Below are 18,248 nucleotides of genomic sequence, written 5' to 3'. Positions count from 1 at the left end.
AGGTGGGCAGTCACTCTTAGTGTGAAAAGAGCTGCCAGTCTCATTATGAAATAGCATCTCTCTTGGCTTCTGCTGCAGTTCGGGTTCCGCAAATGAAGCGTAGAGGGGAGAGCTGTGGGAAGAAAAGACTGGAGACCAAAGGAAACTGACTGTTTTCTTTGGGCAGGATGGTACCAAAGAGTTTGTAATGTTTAACTGTCAAATAAATCTTTTGCTAACAGTTTGTTTGGTTGTTACTGGATGTGTTAGCCCAGTAAACACTTGTTTGCAAGACATAAATATCTTTAGGAAAAAATAGTGAAGTTTAATAGTGAAATTTGATGGTTTTGCTGAGCTCTGCTGGAATACTTTTATGCTGATTTGGCAAATAAAATCTCCCACAGTTTAATGCAGGATTTAAAAGAATATCTGTAGCTGGAAAACACTATAGAAGTACCAACCCCCTCATATTTACTATGAACCATCTATGAACTAATATAATTTCTATGGTTCCTCACCAATATTTTTGTTGTTTTTAGAATTTATTTTTAAATTAATCATAATAATTTGAGTTACTCCAGAAGTGTCATTCTACATCTTCTGACCTAAAACTTCTGAAAACATGAAGGACTGGGATGGTGCTGCTTTTCAACATCAACTAGTTGTTTGGTTTTTTTTTTCACCTGAAGTAGCATTTGATATGGGATTTTTGCTTTTATTTATTGTCAGATCCTAAAAATGTTAGTGAATGGTACCCACACCTTTAAATAATAAAACCCCTAAATATGTTTGCAGATACTCTAATCTGTTGTTAATAAACTTTAAAGGATACAGTCTTGTCTAATAAACACATCAAACTAATGTGTACCAAAGCAGTTCAGAAGAGTGTCTGTTGTTTGGTGTTTAGATTTCAGTCAAAATTAATCAACAATGGATGGGGCCTGCTGTATTTATTAGCAACACAAATCCCTGTGATTCAGTGCCAGGTCTTTTTGATTCGTTTTGGTGTATGCTGGCAGGGTACAGGACTGATAAATACTTACATCCTTGTGACTGTGAAAGGAAGAGGGTGGGGAGGGGGGAATACAGCCGAGAAAACAGGCCTCACGGTTGGCATGAATTCCTTGAAAGACATTTTGAATCTCTTTCTATACAGCTAGCTTGTAAGTAGGAAGTCATTGATTCAGAAACAGCAGAGGCTTTTTTTCTTTGTGGAAACTTCAGCTTTGCAGATGGCTGGCTTCATAAGATGGCATGGTTTTGTTCTCACTTCCCCTCCTGGATACTCTCTTTCCCCAACTTTAATTTTCATTCTCCTTTGCTTTCTATTGAATTTCTTAAAGAGCTGTTGCAGAGATGCTCCTTCTTGGAAGCAAGGGATAGTTAAACCATCCCTTGTTAGAGAAGTTAAAGTGAGGGTGTTTGAATTCTTGATGTTTAATTTTTAAGTTCCAGTTATGAACTCATGGCAAATTATGGCTCATTTTCTGGAGAGTAAAGTGAATTACTAGCATCAGAAATGTTTATATCAAAGTAAATTAAAATCTTTACCGATTCTCTTTGTGTCAACCATTTGTGAACCTGGAGATAGAGAGGTTCCACTCATAGTGATTTTGTGTCTTTCAGAAATGGTAAAGGTTATTTTCCCTGTAGATACCCACTCTCACTTTGCTTCCGGAACACTAAATTCTAAGCCTGGGAAGTAAAATGTTCCAATTCTGGACAGAAGTATGCTGAATTTCTCATAAGAATTACTTAGTGATAAACTGCGCTAGGAAACAAATTGCAGCATGTTGTTCATGTGGTGCTGGAATTTCAATAATGTTATCTCAGAGACTAGCAGTTGCACTTGATCCTGATAAACCAGTCAGGTCATGGTATCCGCTACAAAGTCTTGATCTTGACATGACATTTGCTATTTTACAGCTTCGAACCCAGTTTTCTTTTTGTGATGAGCAAATGACTAATGAAAGTTGAGGATGCTCTCTGAGGAAGAGGGGCTTGCAGCAGAAGGGACTTCTGTAAAAGCTATTTGAACACCGTGAACTCAGTTATTAACTATGGGAGAAATGATGATGGTGGGGGAGATTTTTGTAACAGTATTGCTGTGTGTCAGCCTAATCAACACAGATTTTGCTGCTATCCAGTGTTCCCAGCTTCAGAGTTTGCAGCCATTTTAGAATGAGATGCAATTAAAATTAAACAAACTGCCCTTTTATAAGTAACCTGTATGAAGAGGATTTTGCAGACATTAAACACGTGTAAGACATCTGCCTTAATAAGGACAGGTGAGATCTGGTAGCACACAGCTTTCTGTTACTGCTGCAGCTGTTAACTTTTTATGTTTTTAATCTTCAGGTAAAAAGATATTTATGTTTCAAAATTCAAGGATATGTTTATTTTTTAAAGTCAATCCAAATGCTGTTCTCCTTGCAACAAATGTTTGGAGGTTTGTTGTTTTTTGGTTTTGATGGGGGGAGTCACTAAAGAAGTACGTACAAAAGAAGTATCCTTTACACTTAGGGAGGAAAACAAGTACTTTAGGGAAGAACAAAACTCACTTGTGGGGGTAAAAAGTCTTTTTCTGAAAAGGTATTATTGGAGGGGAGGAAGAAGCTGTTTCTATTTCACAAGTTATCCTGATGTTTGTCACTCTTAAACTCGGTATGAAAAAAACATACAAATTTTGTGTCCACAGAAAATATAGTTCTGACTCCTTTTGCATCTAGTTCCTAATGCTGATGTCACATGAAAGAAAGGCAGGGTGGTTCTCACTTGTAGACAGAAACGGACTGAAGACAGTGTTTGCAGAAATATTAACCAGCTTCTCCATGGGACTGTGTGTTACTTTCTCTCAGGCTAGCTGAGAGTCAATAAGTGCCCTACATTAGAGGCTGCCCTTTTGTTGTGAGTTTTCTTTCCTGAGGGAAAGCCTATACAGATAAGGGGAGAAATTAAACCTTGTTACTTGAGAGATTCATCTTGCAGTGATGCTGCTTAATATTATCTGTCTGAGTATGATACAGAACACGTGTAGTTTCTGTTTACTTCACTGAGACTAACTCAAGTCTCAAGATGAGCCATTTAATGTCAACTAATATGAGTAGTATTTATCCTTTGGCATCACTGGGGAAAAAAAAAAAAAGTTAGTAAAAATAATATAATGAGTGTAGGGAATTTGAGTGTCTGAAACCAGAACAATGAGTTAGGAAATGAGACAGACTTCCCTCATGAGTTACCAGAACTGAAACAACAGGCCTCTTGCTGGATTAACTGCTTGGCTTCTTCTAAATTTTGTGATGGACATTAAACACAGCACTGTGCTCTTCTCTCTGGTCCAATAGCAGTCATCAGTGTATAGGAACTGAGCCCTAATGGATGGAGTTATACTGTACAAAATAACAGCTGGTGGGATGGGCTTGAAACAGTTCACAGATGTGAATATGAGTTTTGTGTGAAAAGAAAAAAAAAAAAAGAAAAAAAGTTTTCAGTTTTAGCGTGAACATAAACTCTTTGGAGGCAAGCTCGATAAGGTGATTAATGTCCTAGCTGAAACACCATGCTAAACTGATTTTGTGACAAACTGGTCAGTGTAAGAAAATCTGAAATTTCTACCCTGTAAGTTGGGTCTTCCTTCTACCTTTCCATTTAGGATACCTCAAAGATCTACTGATGAACAGATTTATCAATACAGTGTCATCTTTTCTTGGGTTTCAGGAAATACACCCTTGGCTATTCACCCCAGAAGAGCTACATCTTCAGTGTAATAGGCTTTGTAGGAACTATGATCTGTAAAGCCCCACTTTAGGTTTAGACCGGCAGCTCCAGGATTAGATTGCAAAGGGTGCTAAGGATTATCCAAACAGTTGACCTGTTAACATACATGAGCAGAGATGAGATGCTGTGGTTGAACAAAACCTGGTATAAATGGTAGAATTCTTAGCACAGCAGTACATCCTTGCAGATATCTTGCTTTGGTACTGATTCATCCTTTATTCATAAAGTGGTTAATCTTAACTCTTACCCAATACCCCTGTGATTAAAATAAATCCCACTTTTTCTCTTATTATTTTTAGGAAAATACACACTTCCTTCAGAAATAAGGAGGCTGCCTGTGATGGAGCTCAGTGGGTGGAATTACTCACAAAGGTACTTCAGTACATTGCATGGTTGCTTGGATATAATTTGGCATTTTCTGGTTTGAGAATATTTGTTTTCCTGTTCCCCTCCCTCTTTTATTGTCATTTTAATTGGTGTTCTCTTAAGTATGGATTTAAAGTAATATCTAGTGAATTAATAGTTTAGGAGAGGAAGATTATGAATCAGCATATGAGCTACATATGAGTTACAATTCTCACACACTAATTTTTCAAAACTAGTTAGCAGTGATTTAGGAGAATCATCTTTATGATGTATGGTGTTCAAGAAATCTCAGGGCGTTCTCAGGCTGAAATCTCTGTGAGTTTTTGAGGCTATAAAATCTTTGGCTCTGCGTCTTGTGGTATCATGTCCATGTCTTGGTTATAGAATCATAGAATTATAGAATAGTTAGGGTTGGAAAGGACCTCAAGGTTATCTAGTTCCAACCCCCCTGCCATGGGCAGGGACACCTCACACTAAACCATCCCACATAAGGCTTCACCCAACTTGGCCTTGAGCACCGCCAGGGATGGAGCACTCACAAACTCCCTGGGCAATCTATTCCAGTACCTCACCCCCCTAACAGGAAAGAACTTCCTCCTTATATCCAATCTAAACTTCCCCTGTTTAAGTTTTAACCCATTACCCCTTGTCCTGTCACTACAGTCCCTAATGAAGAGTCCCTCCCCAGCATCCCTATAGGCCCCCTTCAGATACTGGAAGGCTGCTATGAGGTCTCCATGCAGCCTTCTCTTCTCCAGGCTGAACAGCCCCAACTTCCTCAGCCTATCTTCATACGGGAGGTGCTCCAGTCCCCTGATCATCCTCGTGGCCCTCCTCTGGGCTTGTTCCAGCAGTTCCATGTCCTTTTTATGTTGAGGACACCAGAACTGCACAGAATACTCCAGGTGGGGTCTCACAAGAGCAGAGTAGAGGGGCAGGATCACCTCCTTCGACCTATTGGTCACAGAATCACAGAATCACAGAATCCCAAGGGTTGGAAGGGACCTCAAAAGATCATCTAGTCCAACCCCCCTGCAAGAGCAGGGTAACCTACAGTACATCACACAGGAACTTGTCCAGGCGGGCCTTGAATATCTCCAGTATAGGAGACTCCACAACCCCCCTGGGCAACCTGTTCCAGTGCTCTGTCACTCTTACAGTAAAGAAGTTCTTCCTGATGTTAACGTGGAACTTCCTATGCTCCAGTTTACACCCATTGCCCCTTGTCCTATCACGCTCCTTCTGATGCAGCCCAGGATATGGTTGGCTTTCTGGGCTGCGAGCACACACTGACGGCTCATGTTCATTTTCTCATTGACCAGCAGCCCCAAGTCCTTCTCTGCAGGGCTGCTCTTTAATCTCATCTTTGCCCAACCTGTAGCTGTGCCTGGGATTGCTCCGACCCAGGTGTAGGACCTTGCACTTGGCATGGTTGAACTTCATGAGGTTGGCATCAGCCCACCTCACAAGCGTGTCAAGGTCCCTCTGGATGGCATTCCTTCATTTCAGTGTATCAACCAAACCACACAGCTTGGTGTCATCGGCAAACTTGCTGAGGGCGCACTCAATCCCACTGTCCATGTCACCGACAAAGATGCTGAACAAGACCAGTCCCAACACCGATCCCTGAGGGACACCACTCGTTACTGGTCTCCAGCCGGACATTGAGCCATTGACCACAACTCTTTGTGTGTGGCCATCCAGCCAGTTCCTTATCCACCGAGTGGTCCATCCATCAAATTGATGTCTCTCCAATTTAGAGACAAGGATGTTGTGTGGGACAGTCTTTGCACAAGTCCAGGCAGATGACATCAACTGCTCTAACCGTGTCCATCAGTTCCATAACCGCATCATAGAAGGCCACCAAATTGGTCAGGCAGGATTTCCCCTTAGTGAAGCCATGCTGGCTGTCACCAATCACCTTGTTGTTTTTCTTGTGCCTTAGCATGCCTTCCAGGAGAATCTGCTCCAAGATTTTGCCAGGCACAGAGATGAGACTGACTGGTCTGTAATTCCCCGGGTCTTCCATTTTCCCCTTCTTGAAAATGGGGGTTATATTTCCCTTTTTCCAGTCGTCGGGAACTTCACCTGACTGCCATGATTTTTCAAATATGATGGCCAGTGGCTTAGCAACTTCATTCGCCAGCTCCTTCAGGACCCGTGAATGGATTCCATCAGGTCCCATGGACTTGTGTACGTTCAGGTTTTTAAGATGGTCTCGAACCAGATCCTCTCCTACAGTGGGCCCAAGGTCTTCATTCTCACAGTCCCTCCGTTTGCCTTCCAAGACTTGGGTGGTGTGGTCAGAGCCTTTGCCAGTGAAGACCGAGGCAAAGAAGTCATTCAGAACCTCAGCCTTCTCCAAATCCTGTGTAGCCAGTTCTCCTGATAGCTTCCGGAGGGGGACTGTGTTGTCCCTAGTCTGTCTTTTATTTGCTACGTGCCTATAGAATCCCTTCCTGTTATCCCTAACATCCCTGGCCAAGTTTAATTCTAACTGGGCCTTAGTTTTCCTAACCTTGTCCCTAGCTTCCCGGACAACATCCCTGCATTCTTCCCAGGCCGCCTGTCCTTGCTTCCACCTTCTATAAGCCTCTTTTTAACTCTGAATTTTCCAGGTCCCTCTTGATGGCGTTCCTTCTCTCCAGTGTATCAACCAAACCACACAGCTTTGGTGTCATTGGCATACTTGCTGGGGGCGTACTTAATCCCACTGTCCATGTCACTGACAAAGATGTTGAACAAGAGCGGTCCCAACACTGATCCCTGAGGGACACCAGTCGTTACTGGTCTCTAGCTGGACATTGAGCCATTGGCCATAACTCTTTGCATGCAGCCATCCAGCCAATTCTTTATCCATTTTATGTTAATGATGCCTAAGTTGTGGAAATATTATTTGGTGGTTAGATGAACAGAGAAAAAATATATCTCCCTGAATACAAAACACCTTTTTATGTGCTTCCCTTTGTGTTTTGCTGACCACAAATGAACTAACAGTACCTGATTTGACTGTCTAGTTATGTCTTTTTGTGGGGACATCGTAAAATATTCCAAGGTAAGGAAAGACAGTGTGAGTTCCAGTCAGGAATTATGGAATTATTTCTGATTTTTGCCAATAGCCATATACGACCTTTTGCAACATCAGTTTAAAAGAACACACCAATTGAACAAATTAATGGAAGAAGAAAACCGTTTAATATTTTTTTTCTGGCTTGAAGATCCTGACCTGTAGCTCGTTTAGGGCTGGGAGAGGTTACCAGGAAAGTACTGTTACTTTTCCATTTCCTCATATTTACTATTAATGTATGTTATTGATTACTGTCATAGATAGGATATTACACAGGATGGACCTTTGTTTGGAGCTTTTATAGCAGTCTTCAATTTTCATTCTCTTTGTTACATATTTGCATAGTGAAGGAGTTACCATTCAGGTCAGCAAAATTCCCCTTAGTTTGCCACCAGACAGCATAACTGCTTGAGAATTGCTAAATCTTTTTCTTGTCAGTTGGTACTTGCACAGCCACCCAGATCTTGAGAGCACTGAGCTATTAGGCCTCAACTAGTATGATTTGCAACCTAGATGTTTTCCCTTCCCATCTCACCTGACCTGAAGTGTGTGCTGACTGAATCTAGCCAAAATGTGCTCCCCATAGCTTAAAGGGAAAATAGACTCAAGTATAATGACACAGGGAAATACAGGGACTTGAAGAGGTTGTCAGAGCCTGCATCAGCATGTGTTGGGTGGTGATGTAATGTTCTGGCTCTTACTTGTGATATGTGTCTCTTCAGTGGTGCCAAGGGGAGCTAAGCGTGTTCTCAGCTTTAGTCCTGCTCATTTCTTTGGCTAGTAATTGAGCACTGTAAAATAGCAATTGTAAAATCAGGCCAGGGTGCCTAGCTGGTTAGAGACAAAAGCGGAGAGGAGTCATTTTCAAGTAAACTGTTAGTGTCCCATTCCATGGGTCTTTTAAAGAGGGGCTAGAGAGACCAGACCAAGCAGAGCTTGGTGCCACAGATCCTGAGTGTGTCATGTGTCCTGGTAGGAATGTGTGTAAACTGAATTGATGCTTGGGATGCAGATATTTACACAGCCTGTGAGTTCTAGGGGGATTCATCTTGGACTAGCTCTAGTCTGTATTGAGTGCCTGTTATGTGTGGATTGTGTTAGGTGCATTCCCGGAGTGCACCTAACCCAGTTTGGTTTCACCTTCCTTGAACCAATTTAATGCACTGCAGACTAGTTGTAGTCAGGTCTTATAAAATGAATGTTTGTTTGCCATTGAAGCACATTAGGTGTATGCTTGGACCGTCTCTCTGTCTTTGCTTTCCACCAAAAGGAGCCAGGCTGCATACCCTGAGACAGCCTTGCGATATAGACCAAAGTGCAGTTAAGTAGGGAAGATGGAGAGATTCACCTCAAAAGGCCATTCCTGATCCTGAAGTGTTGTGAAATGCTCTTTCTTAGGCTAGCTGGAAACACTGAATATGTTCAACTTCTTCTAGTACAGTAGCAGGGAAAGGGTAGACTGTGGACTCCTTCCTTGCAAAGAGAAAAAACTTGCAGCAGTTGTTGCACTACTGCCGCTCTGGAAACATGGATTGTAATAAGAATATAAAAGACATGGAACAATAGAGAGAAACCTATCTGAAGGTAGCTAGAGGAATGATGTCTGTGCTTCTGTCTGCTGTCTGAAGCCTAGCTTTTGGGACAGGCACAGCATGGGCACTAGGGAAGCAAATGCTTCATGCTGTCTCGTCAGTGCTGTGACGACCGCAGCTAGCAGGAGTCCAGTGTTGAAGGTAGCTGTTCCTTAATCTTTCTAGTAAAACTGCTAATGAAATTTCTATTTGTGCCAATTAAAGTGGCGATTTTTAGTTATGTAGGAGTGTCCAAAGGTGACTTCAGTCAATCACTTAGCTGAATTTCGTATCAGTTATCAGGAAGCCAAAAGATGACTGTAACTTTTAACCTCCATTAAGTTAGCTTTTGTCACATGCAAAAAGGCGTGGAAAAAGTAGAAGTGTCATATCCTCAAGTCACGTTCCTTTTTCTATCCTCAGGCTGTGTTGTTTTCCTTCAGTATTCATTTGGTTAACTGAACACGATTCTTCCTTACTTACCTTCTCTTGAGTACTTCCTTTGGAAAAACAACCCAAGAAGCCCCAGTATGGAAGTTCCCAACGGCACCTATCTGAAAACATGTCTTGGCCGAAAGCTCAACTTTACCAGTTCATTTTAAGTGTGATTGTACTGCAAACGAACATGAAGAGGAAAAATGTAATTTGGCTGGTAACATCTTCTGGAAGGCTCAACCCTGTGATGCATTGGGGTAGAGTGGGAGGAGTCTCTGATGTTAGTTTAGTGATTAATTTACAGGAAGGAAGATCACAGAGTAGCTATGCGAATAGAGAGGGAAAATATCTTCAGGGTGGCCACCCACACCCCACCCAGGTCTTAGCTACATTCTTTCCAAATACCATTCAGAAAAGCCCCCTTTACTAAACATAGTCAGCATAAACCCCCTCATTAAACAATGACACAAGATTTTTTTGTTTTTATAATACTGTTTTGATTTTCTTTTAAGCAAGCATAAAAGTTTTTTGTGATTTTTTTTTTTTTTTTTTTGGTGTTTGTGAAAGGAAGTCTTGGGCTCCAACTGTGTACCAGTTGTTTGAAATAGCCCTTTTGCATTTATGGCGCTATAGTTAACCAAAACGCCAGCTGCAAACTTTAATTTCACCATTTTTTTTCCTGGAGGTATATTACAGGTCATGCTTTCTCCGCTGGAAGGGGTGGGAAGGAGCAGGGCAGGAACGAAATTAAGCTACAGCCCAAAGAGACAGAGGCAGTTAAGCAGCCCAAGTTTTGGATATCCTGCTACCCCATGGGATCTGCAGCTCTAAGTCAGGTATCCAGGATCTGCAGCTCTAAGTCAGGTATCCAGGCTTCTTAGCTTGAGGCTGGAATCTGGGTGCATGCAGCCACAAGTGCAGTAACTTGCTGGACAAAAAGGTAGTAAGAGATGCCTAGGAAAAAGATATAGATTAGGCCAAAGGGAGAGAGCAAGGGAGACTAATACCGCTGTTATTTGTGTGGTATAAGGTGTCCATTGAACATTAGCATATTTGAATAAAGCAGAATGGTGATAGGAGACCTATTTTAGAATCAGGCACCTTCTAGAGATGTAGATTCAAGTCCACGCACACTGGGCAGAAGATGTAGAATCAAGCTTTTCTCACTCTCACGGGTACCAGACCACTTGCTTGTATGTTACTCACAATTTGGAGAATGTAGTTTTTCTAGACTATGGTGTGTTAGCTGAGAGTAAGCATGTATGTATTTAGCCTTGCAGCTGCTAGAGTTTGCATGAGAAGCAGATTGATTGGGAAACAGAAGGGTTCAAAAGCTTCTCAGCTGAAGAATCAGATCTTCCATTGAAGAAGGTTACATAGCTACAAAAACAAAGCTTGATGGGAGAATGTTATTGTACAGGAGGGAAGAGCAGTACCTATAGCAAGGGAATGATGCAAAGTATGTTGTTTAAGTGTTGGACTGAGCTACTCTGGCAAAGTGACTGCAATTAGGCTTTGTTGTGTGCACCTTCAGGCTTCAGCTGGAAAGAGGCATGAAAGCAAGATATGGGTGAAGAGTAAAACCAATGCCTATTTCCATAAACAAATGGAGAAGATTTTTTTTTTTCTTATCAGTTGGAGGAATGGAATACAAGCATGGAGGTAAAAAATGTATCTGACTCATGGCAAAAAAGTCATACATCAGTTTGATAGATTCTGTCACTTTTCCTTTGTGCATCTTTCCATGCCAATAGCAATTATGTTAGCACCCTGATTAATTTTCCCCCATACAGTGTTCACCTTTTTGTGTTTCACATGTAAAGGTCCATGCAAATAGAATTTTCCACTCACCATGAGTTACTAGAATTTATTTCTGAATTTCTAATAGAGGAGAAATGTATCTGTATAATAACAGATCCTAGCTGCTTTTCTTAATCCAGGTACAAATCTTCCCATTGGTGTTCTCCTGGATCATACCTTTCTATAAGTTCCTACCTCTGCTCCAGACAAAAAAGAAAGTGAATACCCCCTCCCCCCATCATTCAAACGATGAAAGATATGGAGTTCTAGAATATTGTTAGGGTTTGCTGGTATTGTATTTTGAACTCAGAGATGTACTGTGACTCAGAGGCTATGATAGCACCTGTGCATACTACTGATAGGTTACCACTGGCTACTTCTGCAGCAAATGTGTGGTTGCTCATTACTTTCATGTAGGTCTACATACCAGCTGAAACCTGCTGGCTTCAGCTGAATGTGTTGTCTCCCCACTGAAGTTTTTAAGTTACTCGTATCAAGGTTACAGTAGCCAGAGATCATAGGCTCTTTTGGGAAGTGGGAGTGGTTTTTTTTTTCGTGTGGGTGACAAGCCGTATGGGAACTGTGGGCTCAGGCAACAGCTGGAATGTGGATGTGGCAGTCAACTGGATGAGGTTGCTGAGTAGGGAATGTTAATGGAACAAAACTGATAGATTTAACTGAGTAAGGAAACATTTCACTTCCAGATGTTGAAACTCTAATCCCTTTGACAAAAAGTCTTATCCTTCTGTGTTTGGAATGGATGGGGAAGCAATGTGCTGTACCTGTCTGGCTGTTTGTGTGCTACTGCCACACATCCAAGATATAGCCTTTCGGTGCCATTCTTAGTGCAGGAGGAGCAGTGATTATGCTAGTTTTCCATTCTGAATGGGTGCTAACCATTTTTTCTTAGGAGCAGGTGAGAGACTAGTGGATGCTGGAGCTATGTCTGTTGTGTTTTAAATTCAAATTTGTCAATACTAGGTATCACTGAGGTGAAACTGAAAATATCTGTAATGAATCTACAAATCCTTGGGCCTGGTTCATCATTAAAATGTATCTCTGCAAGTTAGTTAAGGCCTCTGTAGCAACAGAACCTTATCCTCTGTCCAGGGAGGAATTCCCCACAGCACGGAAAATCCCTACGTGTGGTAAAGGGTTGCTTCTGCCAAATTTAAAAGATCTGTGCAAAAGTCATTGGCACGGGAAACATGCCAGGGGTGGTTAGCGTAGGTAATGTTCTCTCATATAGCATGAGCTGGGTAGTGGCATAACAGGACCTTGTTCCTGTAATAGCGCTAAACCAGAACTGAAGGCAGACCTGGCTGTAAGTGCTTCTACCACCCCTGGCGTTCTTGCTGTAGGTATGTGCTTCCTTCTTCACGTCCCCCATGAGGATCCTCTTCTCTTTCATTGGTGTCTGCCCTCCCTCCCCCCCGGAGTCCTGGCCATGGTCTCCTTTCTGAGGGGAAGGGAGGCTGCCTGTTGCTCTGGTGCTACATGCTATTTCTTTCTACTGTTTCCTTGGGTCTCCAGCTGACTTCCCTTTCCAACTGCAGCTTGTCTTTTGCTCACATAGTGACAGGCAAGTGTTGTCATTGCATCTTTGTATGACAGTGTCCGAGGATCTCATCCACCTCTATTCTTCAGAATGGCCTGAGGTACTTTACTCCTTTGTAGCAGAGCCGTTCTCTTTACTGCTTGTGCAGCTGTTGTTCCTTTGACAAGTAGAGCATGTTACCCCATGGGGGAATGGTTGTGGTTTCCGACCTGCCATTTTTTCATATTTTGTCTGGCTTTTCAGAGGACATAATGGAATGTCTTGAAAAATCCAGGTGGGGATTTTCTCTCGTTCCCTCTTCAGTGGCCCCACAGCAGCAAGATCACTGGGACTTTAGGTGAGTTGAGAGACTGCATAGGATTTAGCTATAATTTCAGCCTGCATTTTCTGTTCTGCATAAGGCTTATGGTGACTTTGTTTTTCTTCTTATTTTGAAGGGATTTTGGCAGTGTATTGCTGTATTTGCAATATACACATGCAATATCTGTATTTCTCTGCCAATAATAGCCAGTGCTGCCACATATAATTTTTCTGCTCTTTGTGATTTTGAAAGATCTGAATACAAAATACACCATGTACATCAGCAAATGTAGTGCAGAGCCTTTCCATGGGACTTCCATTCATGTTAGCTGTGGGGAAAATAGTGAAAGTCTTCTAGGGTTGGTACTTTCGCCGCCACAGTATTTAAAGGCTCACACTCTGTCACGGCTCAGAATTCTGTCTTTTCCTTCTCCAAGAAAACTAAGTACCAAAGGAAGATGACATATAGACTGCTATCTTAGCAGGTAAATTTATCTACCCCCAATCTGAGTGAATATATTGTTTGCTTTGTTTCTTATTAAAATCACACTAATTGGTAGGGAAATTGTTGAAAATGAGCAAGGCTCTAGGTGTTTCTTGACTACATGCATAGAAAACTAGATACTAAAATGGAAAGATATTGAAAAAGTCCAAGTAAGATAGAAATCATGTTTCAGAATAACAGTAGCAGCAGTAAATGAAGAGATTTAATGGATATAAGATTTTTTTTTGAAACCCCAAACAGAACCTTAAAGCCACCTGTGCTACAAAACATGTTTTCTTGCTACAGGGCCTGTGCTTCTGACAATTTTGGGAATTTCCCCCACGTTATCATTTTATAAATCATGTAGCATTATCTTATATTAAAAGCATTCCAGGGAGAATAACTGGTCAGTATGCTCAAACAGCTATTTCCTGCTACTACAGTTTCACATTTTATTGTGGTATGAATGCAGTAGGGCAGAAAGGCACAAAGCTGACAGCGTTAGCTACCTTAATGCTATGACAATAAAAGGTTTTATAGTGAGACAATGCAGTTTGAAGGTTCAATGACTCACTCTTCAGTGGAAAGAGTCAGTCTCTAAAGATAGCATGATTTGAGGAAAGGCTTGAGTACTCAAAGTTGTCTTGAGTGATTCTACAGTGTACCTTTGTAAACAAAGTAGTGACCTTGCACATGTATTAGCAGGTTGTTGTCCCTTAATCTGTGCAGCCATCAAAAGATAGGTGCCACATGAAGTAATTTCTTCATTTTACTTCACAAATAGAAAGCTGCAGCAATCCTCAGCTGTCATGAATCAACCTTCTTGATTAACATATAAGAGAGGTATGTGACTAGAGCCCAGCTTTGTGACAGCTTGAGGAATTCGGTGGGCTGTAAACCCCCAGAACTGTGATCCTTGTGGGACTGGGCTCCAACCAGTCAAACATCCTATCAATCAGGAGGACTCCTGCATGGTACGGCATTAACTTTTACAATTCAGACTAGTGTGGGACTCTGCTATACTCAATCCATCCGTCAAGTCTGTCTGCACATTTCCTCTACAGGGGATACATCAACATTTATGATGCTGGTCATTGACAGTCTGAGCTGTGATCAGTCAATCAGTCTCCTATCCTGCTGCACAATAACTGCAGGATAACACAAGTTAGACTGCCCCATAAACACTCCCATGTCCCCCAAAGCTAAGTAAAATAACCTTAAAATAAAAATAAATCAATCTTTTCTTCATATATTACCCCCAATGACATCCTCCCCTACTTTTCCTTCAATTATTTTGCTCTTTGTTTTTTTTCTTTCCCAAGTTCAATTCTGAGGAATGTTTTTAATTATGTTTCATTATTATTATTATTAAGTTTTGTGTGTATGTGTGTGTGATTAGCTAATTGTTTGGCACAAAGAATTGTCTCTGATCAGGCCCAGGCCTAGAATAACAAAAGTATGGCAGGTCAGGATGGAAGAAGGTGGATTGGCAGAGTGTTTACATTATCCCTGGCTCTAGCTTAGTTTATCAGTAGATTTGGCCATATTTACTGTTTCTTTATAGCTAATGGTGAAGTAGATTGTATAAACCAAGAGCAGTTTACAGGATAATAATTGTTTGGAAAAGCTAGTAGTGAATGAAGATAAATTAGAGAGTGTGAGGTTTTATGCATGGTGTGCCTCTTCTGTGGGCAAAGGACGTGATAGTACTTGAGCACTAATGTAGGTACTAATTTCTATGTACCCCCCAACACCTAGTTTTGGTAGAAATTAGCAGATTCTAAATTTTTGCACACACACATATATATAAAGTGTGTATGTATACATATATTAAAAAATACATTTTGTGCAGTGGTGTCTTGTTTCTCTGTCCTTTGTATCAATGATTTTGAAGGGTTTTTTTTTGGCACTACTTTTTTATCTGGGAAAACACAGCTATTATACTGTGAAGTAATCTCAGTTTTTAACAATTCTTAAGTATTTTGTAAAATTCTAGGGAAAAAAAAAAAGTCTTCTGACTCCCCCAAGCCTTGGTAACAATGTAATTGTTTGATAGTATAGGCAGGTATAACTTCCCTCTTCTATTGTTAGGGCCACCAGTTTACCCGTATTCCAGTCAGGTATACATTTTAGATTAGCTTTGAAAAAATTATTAATATAACATTCAATGTAATTGAACTTGTTCCTCTGCAGTTCAACAAATGTTAGGAATGAGGAATGGCATGAGGGAGAGGCTCAAATGTGTAATGGTAACATTCCAGTTATAGGATTTGAGCTGTGGAGAGCAGTTGGAGTAGCATAGCTTCTTGGTTCAAATGTACTACTTTCTAGGGCATGGGCCAAAGTATCATTAGTAGCTGTGTTTTTATAACTTTTAGAAGCAATGCTTCTTTAGCAGTATGCTTCAGGGCCAATACACTACTAGCTGACTGCAGCTAGAAAAATGAAGTTCCTGCAGATTCAGTGAAACACTCAAAGGGATTAGGAAAGACCGAACGTTGCTGCTTACCCCTCATCCCATAGCAAGGTGAATTAGGTAACTGTTTGGAAGAAGAGATGCTCTGAGGCACTTGTCCAGATCAGGTCTAGAGAAAGCTGGGACACGTTCCTGGCCTGGATTGAAAGTTTTCCTTTCTGTTGCTGCCTGAGCTCTTCTATGTCCAGCAACCTTGGCTAAGGAGCTCCCTTTCTCCTGCTACTGTTTCTCCTTGGAGATGGCAATACTCCTCTCTGCTATGCACGACTGAGATCTGCTAGTGAAATGTAGTAGAGAAGAACTGGGTGGATTTCACTGCAAATCTTAGAGAGACAGTTTTTTTGGTAGTAAGGTTTACAGAAATTGCAGTGTTTGTGCAAGACTGATGGCTTCATTGTTTCTACAGGAGGAAATTCCCTGTCCTGCTTGCTTGTAGGAAACACTGGAAATTTTCATGTCTGGGTAAAAGATGAAAGAGTAGGAAGTAGCTACTGCCCAGCCCTACAAAGACTTAAATACCTGTGAGGAAATTTGCTAATTTATAAGACTGCATCTTACTTGGCAGAGGTGGGAATCTCCACAGACTTTGTGCCAGGGAAGCAAGTAGTGCTAACAAGAAAAAGCAGGCAGATTTGTGTGAGGCCTGGGGCATCCTAAGGCAAGGATGCAGTGGATTTCCAGATCTCAGCATGATACCGAAAGAGAATCACTGCTCAGATAGGCCACGAAGAGGGAACTAAACTAGAGGAGGAGAATTAAACCTTACCTTATCCCCCAAAAGCTTTGTATAAAACACAGATGCCTGTGTCAGCATGAGAAGTCCAGAAAAAAGAAATTGTACTGGATTCACTAGGCCTTTTTTCCTCCTGTGTGTCCTGCCAAAAATGCTATTTTGCTGTAATTTTGGTGGGTTTTTTTTTTGTGTTGTTTTTCATGATCCTAAAGCATTGCTTGAACACAGATGTAAAACATCAGTACAGTACTGCAAGGAGTGGACCACACAGACATGCAGCTCCTGTTGAAAACACAAACCAGAGGAAACAATCTGCCTTTAAAAATAAACTTCCTCATTAATTTCATTAAAAAACGTGTGCAGCTCCTAGGGAATGGCAGAGGGTGACTTAAAACATGGCATTATCCCTTGAAAATTGGCAGGTGGTGAATGTGCTCTAGAGGGAAAAATAAAATCCAGGGTGATCTGAAAGAAAGTTTGGGAAAGGGAAGCAGATCTCCTGCAGTGGTTGCCATTTTTTTTACTCCTGTCTGCTTTGCTGCGCTCTGCAGCCACACAATAATAACCCCAGTGGGCCTGGGGATCAAATGACGTGTTGCTGAAAGATTAGGAACAATTTTATCCTGCTGGCATGGGCTTAGGAATTTTCATTAAAATGACCTTGGGTGTGGTGAGAAAGGAATTCAGGCTGCATGGATGGAAAGCTAAACATCCTACCTGGAGAACAACAAAAGGGCCTTGGCGAGACTTGCCTCCCTGGGCCCCAAGCAGAGCTGTAATGCTTTTTTCCCACTCAGTGCAGTTGTTCCTGGATTAGCATGGAGATACGTGGAGGATTGGAATTAAAAGGCATCTTTCCAGGGCATGGAGGGGGCAGGTGGGAGTATGGAGGGGAGGAATGGGCAAAGAAGGCTTGTTTCCTGGAACTGCTTAAAAACAAATACTTAGAAACAAATATGTGTTTGGTAGAGAGTGGAATTGCCTTTAATTAGCAAGGGAGCATTATGCCTAAGTGTTGAGCAGTTGAAAATTATTCCTAGATTGTGCAACCCCATCTTGTTCACCTATACAAGCAACTCTTACACAGTTTGGTGAGTTTCTTGTGTATGCACTTGTTTGAGCAAAACTTTTCAGTCCTGGTCTAGGAGACCTGGTGAATGTCTTCTTACAGCACGACTGTAGGTATTCAGGTGGGCAGCGTCTTACACCTTACAGGAGCACTTTTAAATTCATGCTGGCTAAACTCAATTGGTTTTAAGGAAGCAATTAACTTGTAACTGTAATGCAGTTACCTATGAAGTATGACATTAACATCTTCAACTGGTAGGGACATTCTAGAAGAAGTGGGCTTATCAGAATAAAAAGAAAGCATGATGTTGTTAGCAGCAGAGCAAAAGCATGAAAGCAAGCGGAATATAAATACCCATTTTGAAGTCTATAGGGCATGTGGTTGAATGCTTCCATGTTTGTATACACAGTCTTGACAAAGTTCATCACATCCTGGTGAAACGTCCCCTTTACCTTGCATTCAAGGTAAATTAAAAGAAACGTTTGGAGGCAGGTATCATTCTTCTAGCAGGTGCCAATCTGTTGCCTTTGTCCTTCAATTCCACTTTTGTGTCACTGTCTCATTGGAGCGTCCTGCAGGCTTTGCAACTCAAAGCTGTTAAACTTCTAGGCAGGTGCTTTAATAGACAGGATG

The 18,248-nt window shown here is 41.4% G+C and overlaps 1 long non-coding RNA gene across 1 annotated transcript in view; it reads left to right on the top strand.

Annotated features, from left to right (window-relative positions):
* The first annotated feature begins 4,083 nt into the window (after nt 1-4,083).
* LOC136016796 (uncharacterized) overlaps nt 4,084-18,248 on the top strand; it is a 139,877-nt gene continuing 125,712 nt past the window's right edge. Inside the window, exon 1 of the long non-coding RNA XR_010613698.1 lies at nt 4,084-4,128. This is a non-coding gene — a long non-coding RNA (uncharacterized LOC136016796). The remainder of the gene's footprint in view (nt 4,129-18,248) is intronic.

Source organism: Lathamus discolor, chromosome 1 (genome assembly GCF_037157495.1).
Source record: "Lathamus discolor isolate bLatDis1 chromosome 1, bLatDis1.hap1, whole genome shotgun sequence".
Taxonomy (NCBI): domain Eukaryota; kingdom Metazoa; phylum Chordata; class Aves; order Psittaciformes; family Psittacidae; genus Lathamus; species Lathamus discolor.
Note: the sequence above shows the minus strand (reverse complement) of the source record. Positions and strands in the feature narration are given on the sequence as shown.